Here is a 6,000-nt window from a genome sequence, read left to right on the forward strand (position 1 = left end):
TTCTGTAGATAATGAAGATGTATAGCGCACCCTGTATACAGTGTTTCCTTTAGTTGATGGGGAGAATCCAGTGTGTGATTTTGATGTTTTTGGAAGGTAAGTCATTGATTGCACTCAGTTTAAAATCTTTCCTTGCTTTGGCCATTATCTTTTATCACAGTTGTCACTGATGTGGAAGGAAGTGCAGAAGTAAAATGTGTTTTCTCTTACTTTGACGATCAGGGTTTCTTGCCCTTGCAGTGTTAAAGGAATTTAGTATTTCCCTGCCCTTGTCTGTGCATGGTTCTATCCAGCAACTGTCCTATGCAATTTAGATGCTTCGTCAGATTAACATATGCAGAAAAAATCCCTTAATAAATCGTATATGATTACTTACATTGAAACCTCTTTATTACTCTACCTGGATGCATATTAAATTAGCTATAATTTAAAATATAAATTCCTTCAACAAGCCTTGGTGAGTATGGCCGTTAAATTTAGAAAAGTGACAGCTGAGAGACAGCTTCTGAATAGCATGCATGGCAGTCGAATTACTGCATATAAAAGGTAGGATTATTCAATAAGGTAATTGTGCAATAGGCCATTTCTTTAAGTTTTAAAAACTGACATAACAATTCACATTTAATTAAACGACCCCTCTAAAAAGGATTTATAATCGACACATACTCTGTGACCTCTTTCCGGTGCCTTCGCCCCTCACACAGCTGTCATACGAGGCTCCTTCAGACAGTTCTACTTTTGTTGTGCAACAGTTTGCATCTGGCTCGGGACGAGGTTTCAATTACCTCATCATTGATATGGAAATAAAAAAGCAGACATGCAAAGCGGGGGATACCTTACAAAATGTTGTATTCCCTGCCTGATCGTGTCACACATGAAAAATGCCCACTGAAGCCATGCCCTTGCCAGAGTCCTCCTTGGCACATGTCAACGTCACAACACATGTGTAACTGACATTACCCCCACTCCCTTGCTTACTCACGGCTGTAGTGTCCTAGCATGGAAACGTTCTAGTGTTCAGGAGTGATGTAATATACTTTACACCCACCCACCACAGACGTCATGGTGTCACATGACGCTGCCAATAAAAGGGGCCGAGCGCACGTGCTCGTGGCCATTCCCACTACCCCTATCTGGTGTCCGTGTCCACATTATTGCTGCTCTACAACATGCGGGCCTAGGGCCCTTTGCAATTTTACAATGGCGACGAGGCCGGTAGTGCAGCCCATGCGTGCCACTACCCACAGCACATCCGGAAGAAAAAGGGGAAGAGAGCTGCCCGCCTAGAGGGCATCCCCTGCAGCGAGGCGCAACGCGCCGAGAAGCCGGTGGGCACGTCGGAGCCCCGCAGCGACCGGGAGCCCACAGCAAGCCGACCGGAGCCCACCCGCGTCGACCGCCACCAACGAGTGCCACCACGGAAGAGCGGACCGCCCAGTGCCCACCTGCGACGGCCGCGAGGCTGAAACCCCCACCGGAGAGGTGCACGGGCCGGGCGGAGCCCACCCGCCACGACCGCAACCAAGGACCTGGCACGCCGGCCGAAGGTGAGCTCCAGGGGCGAAGTGCCCGCCATGAACTATGCCAGCAATAAGCAGGACCAGCGGAGCCCACCCGCGGCCTGCCCGAGTCGACCCCTGCCCCCGCCGCGTGTGTAATTGGAAGCGGTGGGGCCCAGAGACGAGCGACGGCGTGGGGGAAGTGCGGCCGGCACCCGCAAATAACATTATCAACGAGGGGGTGGGAGCGGAGTAGCTAACCGCCTCCCGACCCCCCTCGCAACGTGATCCGGGTCAGCGGAGCCCAACCGCGGCCCGCCGGTAGCACCCCCCCAAGGGAAGACTCAGCAGCGCCTGCGGAGCTCACCCGCGGGCTGCCGGTAGCGCCCCCCCCCCAAAGAAAGAACAAGCAGTGCCAGCGGAGCCCACCCGCGGCCTGCCGGCGGCACCCCAGCGAAGGAAAACACTGCAGAGCCAACGGAGCCCACCCGCAGCCTGCGACAAGCATGACAGGTCCCCGCCGCGCAGCGTGTGCAAAGTGAAGCTGCTGCGGCGGGAGACCGGAGAGTGGAGCCTCATCAGCGGTTGAGCCGGCGGAGCCTACCCGCGGCCTGCCTCAAGCGCCCCCGCCCAAGGAGGAGTGATAGGAGCGGTGCGCTCCCCCGCCCGAGGGAAGCATCAACATTTCCCCCCCCCCCGCCCGCGCAAGGACTGCTAGACGCCGCCGCGGGCAGGGAGGACAGAAGGAAAAGTGACTGCCGTTTTCTGTGCCCCGAAACGGGCGCCAAGCACCCGCTAAAGAACTGCTGAAGCGGAGCCTACCCGCTCAGCACACCACACATCGCCGGCAAAACCCCCAGCGGTGCCTCACTTCCACACACAGGCACTCCTAAGTGCCCCCACCACTAAATGTAAAGCGCCGGCGCACCCGGCAAGAACCTGAACATGTGCCCATGTGAGCCAACACAGCAGTGGCCCAAACACTGACATGAATGAACTGTGCAGCCATCATCCAACCATGGGGCGCCTGTGCTTGTCTGCCCCCAAAAGCATGATGCAAATAAAGGAGACTCACCGATTCACAGCAGCAGCTCCAGCCCCCTGTGCACTGAGACAGTAGAGTGCACATCAGGGGAAGACAAGAGACAAGACAGGCTGCTACCAGATCCAGCAACACTGCCACCCAGTGGCGAAAAGCAAAAGCGCACAACACAAGATCAATCAGCGGCAGCAAGGGGCAACAGACTGAGTAGCGCCCCCAGGGAAAGCATCCAAACTCCCGCAGCAAGAAAGTGCGCAACAGCGCAGAAGACACCCACACACACCAGCAAGGAGTCGGCAGCTGCCACTTCCAGCGCGACGTGGGAAGAGGCGCGAACGCCTCACTAGGCATCCAAGCACTGACAGGACGTCTGGAGGAAACGACTGCCAAGCACTGGAAGAACGTCCAGGGAAAAGACTGCCGCGATCAAAGGACGGAGAGAGCAGCGACGCCTTGTGGCCACAGGCGCTCACCGCAGCATCAACTAATCCCGCCAACGGTCCAAAGCAGCAAGTACCTGACGACAGCCAAAGCAGCAAGTACCCAACGTCACGCAACAGGCGTCCAAGAACCCTGAACCGTAAGTGCGCAAACAACGCGCCACGTGGCGACGCACAGCCACCGCAAGCAGAAAGAAGAGAGCAGGCAGTGCCATCGCGCAGGACAATTATCGCGCACGACCACACGATGTGGCGCCTCCCAGGAGCCGATCCGCAGTATGATCGCCCATCAAGTGCTGACCCACGACGGGTCCCCAAAAAACTGTTGTAACGCAAAGTCCGACAGGACGACCGAAGGCAACCTGCCAGGCATCGGCAGAAGTGGACCGCCAAACGGTCCAGGACGTTCAACCATGACAAGGTCTACGGACGTGGACCCCTGAACGTCACCAACCAGAATCAAGAAAAGAAGGTTCGCGACACCAACTCTGGCTGCTGAGGAAGAAGGAGAAAGTGTCCCCGACGGGGACAAGACCAAGGGTACACATGCAGAGTGCGCGCACTGCATGGAGGACCCAGATCAGGAGAGAAGACACAAGATCGGTCCAAGTGATGTCGCGATGTAGGAGGAAGAAAAGGAGAGATCCGAGTGGCACGTCTGCCACCGCGAAAAGGAAGGAAGAAAAGAGGAGATCTGAGTGGCATGTCTGCCACTGTGAAAAGGAAGGAAGAAAAGGAGAGATCTGAGTGGCACGTTTGCCACCGTGAAAAGGAAGGAAGTATATCCATGTGGCCTGTTGCCACAGTTAAGAGTGGAAGGAGAAGTCAGTGCGAAGCAACGTCCCCACAGTGAACCAACCAAGGAAAGAGAGAGGAGTGCAGGAAGACCACTCACACTCCCGAAGAGAAGGAAGGCGACAAGTGCCAGGACAACGGTGCGAGGAACACGAGGCCGGAAGAACACCAGTGGCAAAGAAGACCAGCTGATCGACGATGTTTCCGCACACCCAGGATCTGCGGAGAGGAGCAAGCGAGACCGTTGGTGACATCCACCTTTGGGGTCACACGGACACTGGACAAATGCCAGCCGTGGTGACTCAGGGGCAGAGGCCTCCGGGACGCAAGTCCCCGCGACGAAAGACGGTCCTCCGACGCCCATCCGAAAGGTCCGGGGAGGGCGAAGACATCGCAAGCAAAGACAGAAACCAACAGCTACCTCGGGACGAGGCTGCGGAATCTGAGGTGAGGCACATCGTCTCCTCCATACCCCCACTGACGGCGGCGTAGGAACAACCTGATGTGGCACATCCAGCCCAGCGCAAATCCGAGAAAGAGGACCTCAAGGATATCCCGTGGCAGGGGAACACCGACAAGAGGGGTCATCCTGGTGAGAGGGATGCCTTGCAACGGATCTGCCTTTTGCCAAGTAGGACACAGACTACAAGTGAAGCCAAGGCCGAGACCGGAAATCGTGCATCATTCCCCGGCGAATGACAAGAACTCTAACTGCACCCGTCGCCATGGAAGTTAGCAAAAGAAGGACTGTGAGGACAACTTTGTCGCAGAGTCGTCAATAGACTGGTTCCATCGAGCACCCCGAACCGGTGCCACTGTGAACTGATGTTCCCCGCAGCAGATTGAACATCATCTGTGATTCCAAGCAGCGGCGGATAAAAGGACTCAGCGGAAGTTGAACACTTTACTGCATCCTGATACAGTTTGTTTTTCCCACAGGTTGATTTCTGTACGTGGGTTTTTGCGATTAAAAAATGGGAGGGATGTAGTGTCCTAGCATGGACACGTTCTAGTGTTCAGGAGTGATGTAACATACTTTACACCAACCCACCACAGACGTCATGGTGTCACATGACGCTGCCAATAAAAGGGGCCGAGCGCACGTGCTCGTGGCCATTCCCACTACCCCTATCTGGTGTCCGTGTCCACATTATTGCTGCTCTACAACATGCGGGCAATTTTACAACGGCCATCATCGTCATTTTAATATCGCTGCCACACAGCCATCCCCCAAACACAAAACTGCACTATCGCAAACTATCAGTCCTGATATCACGTGTATAACACCCAACTTTATTTAGAGAAATAAATCCAAATTTTCTAGCCAAAAGCTTTAATGTTGTTTTTCATTTTTTTCCACCTTTTCTTATTAAAACGGAGGCAGGGTAATAGCAAAAGGGCATAATAAATGTTCATGTATCTATCTCAAATTGTCTTTTTGAGTACTCTCAGCTGTTGGCACGCATGTTACTATATTGTGACTGCAAAGTCAGGTGCCATTTGGCCTCATCAGTCAGAACACTCGCCACCAATCCTCCTCTCCCTACTCCAGGTTCCCCTTCGTTTTCTCGTCACCCTGTACTTCACTCCCTTCCGTTTTCCGCACCTCAAACCGTGGCGCCCCCTGGGGAGATCCACAGGTATGTCCTGTCAGTTATCCCTTCCTTATCCAGGGCATTATTTCATTCCACAGCGTCCCGCCGCACCCACTCACCGCCTGGCACGCGTGGTACGGCTGCACTCGGATGTCGGTTCTCCACACCGCTAACATGCCAGTCCCTAGAACCTGTGCCGGCCCCACAATGCCTGCACAAGCCTCCCTCCTCGGCTGGGTCACTCCTTTGTTCCCTAGTAACGGGCCGGCAGTGACAACAGGCGGCCAACAAGGCTAGAACCAGCGGCCAGAGCGCTTCCCAGAGGTGACAGTGTGGAGCAGCGCCTCCGGCGGAGGGGAGAAACACTGCCACTGGTCCGTACCTGAAAGACTTTTACGCTTCACGTGCACTTCCGGGAAGCATAGAAGAACGGGGAGACTGAAGGCCACAGCAACCCGTCCGCAGGTTCTAAGCTTCCGGCCGTTAGTGTAGGTCTCCAATTTAGTAATTTGCAAAATAGCTTTTACGGTAGTTGTATTTTCTGACATCCTCACCGTCGTGGTCGAAGTGGGCGAAAAAAAAATAGTAGGGACACTGTGGGCGGAGAATGAGAGGGCGGGAATAACACC

The 6,000-nt window shown here is 54.6% G+C and overlaps 1 protein-coding gene across 1 annotated transcript in view; it reads right to left on the reverse strand.

The window, feature by feature from the left end:
- The window catches only part of INPP5E (inositol polyphosphate-5-phosphatase E), a 262,442-nt gene extending 256,799 nt beyond the window's left edge, over window positions 1-5,643 (reverse strand). Inside the window, exon 1 of the mRNA XM_078641914.1 lies at window positions 5,491-5,643. The gene's annotated coding sequence lies outside the window, so the exon portion shown is untranslated. The remainder of the gene's footprint in view (window positions 1-5,490) is intronic.
- Window positions 5,644-6,000: the final 357 nt, after the last annotated feature.

The sequence above is a fragment of the Lissotriton helveticus genome, chromosome 5_1 (assembly GCF_964261635.1).
Source record: "Lissotriton helveticus chromosome 5_1, aLisHel1.1, whole genome shotgun sequence".
Taxonomy (NCBI): Eukaryota; Metazoa; Chordata; class Amphibia; order Caudata; family Salamandridae; genus Lissotriton; species Lissotriton helveticus.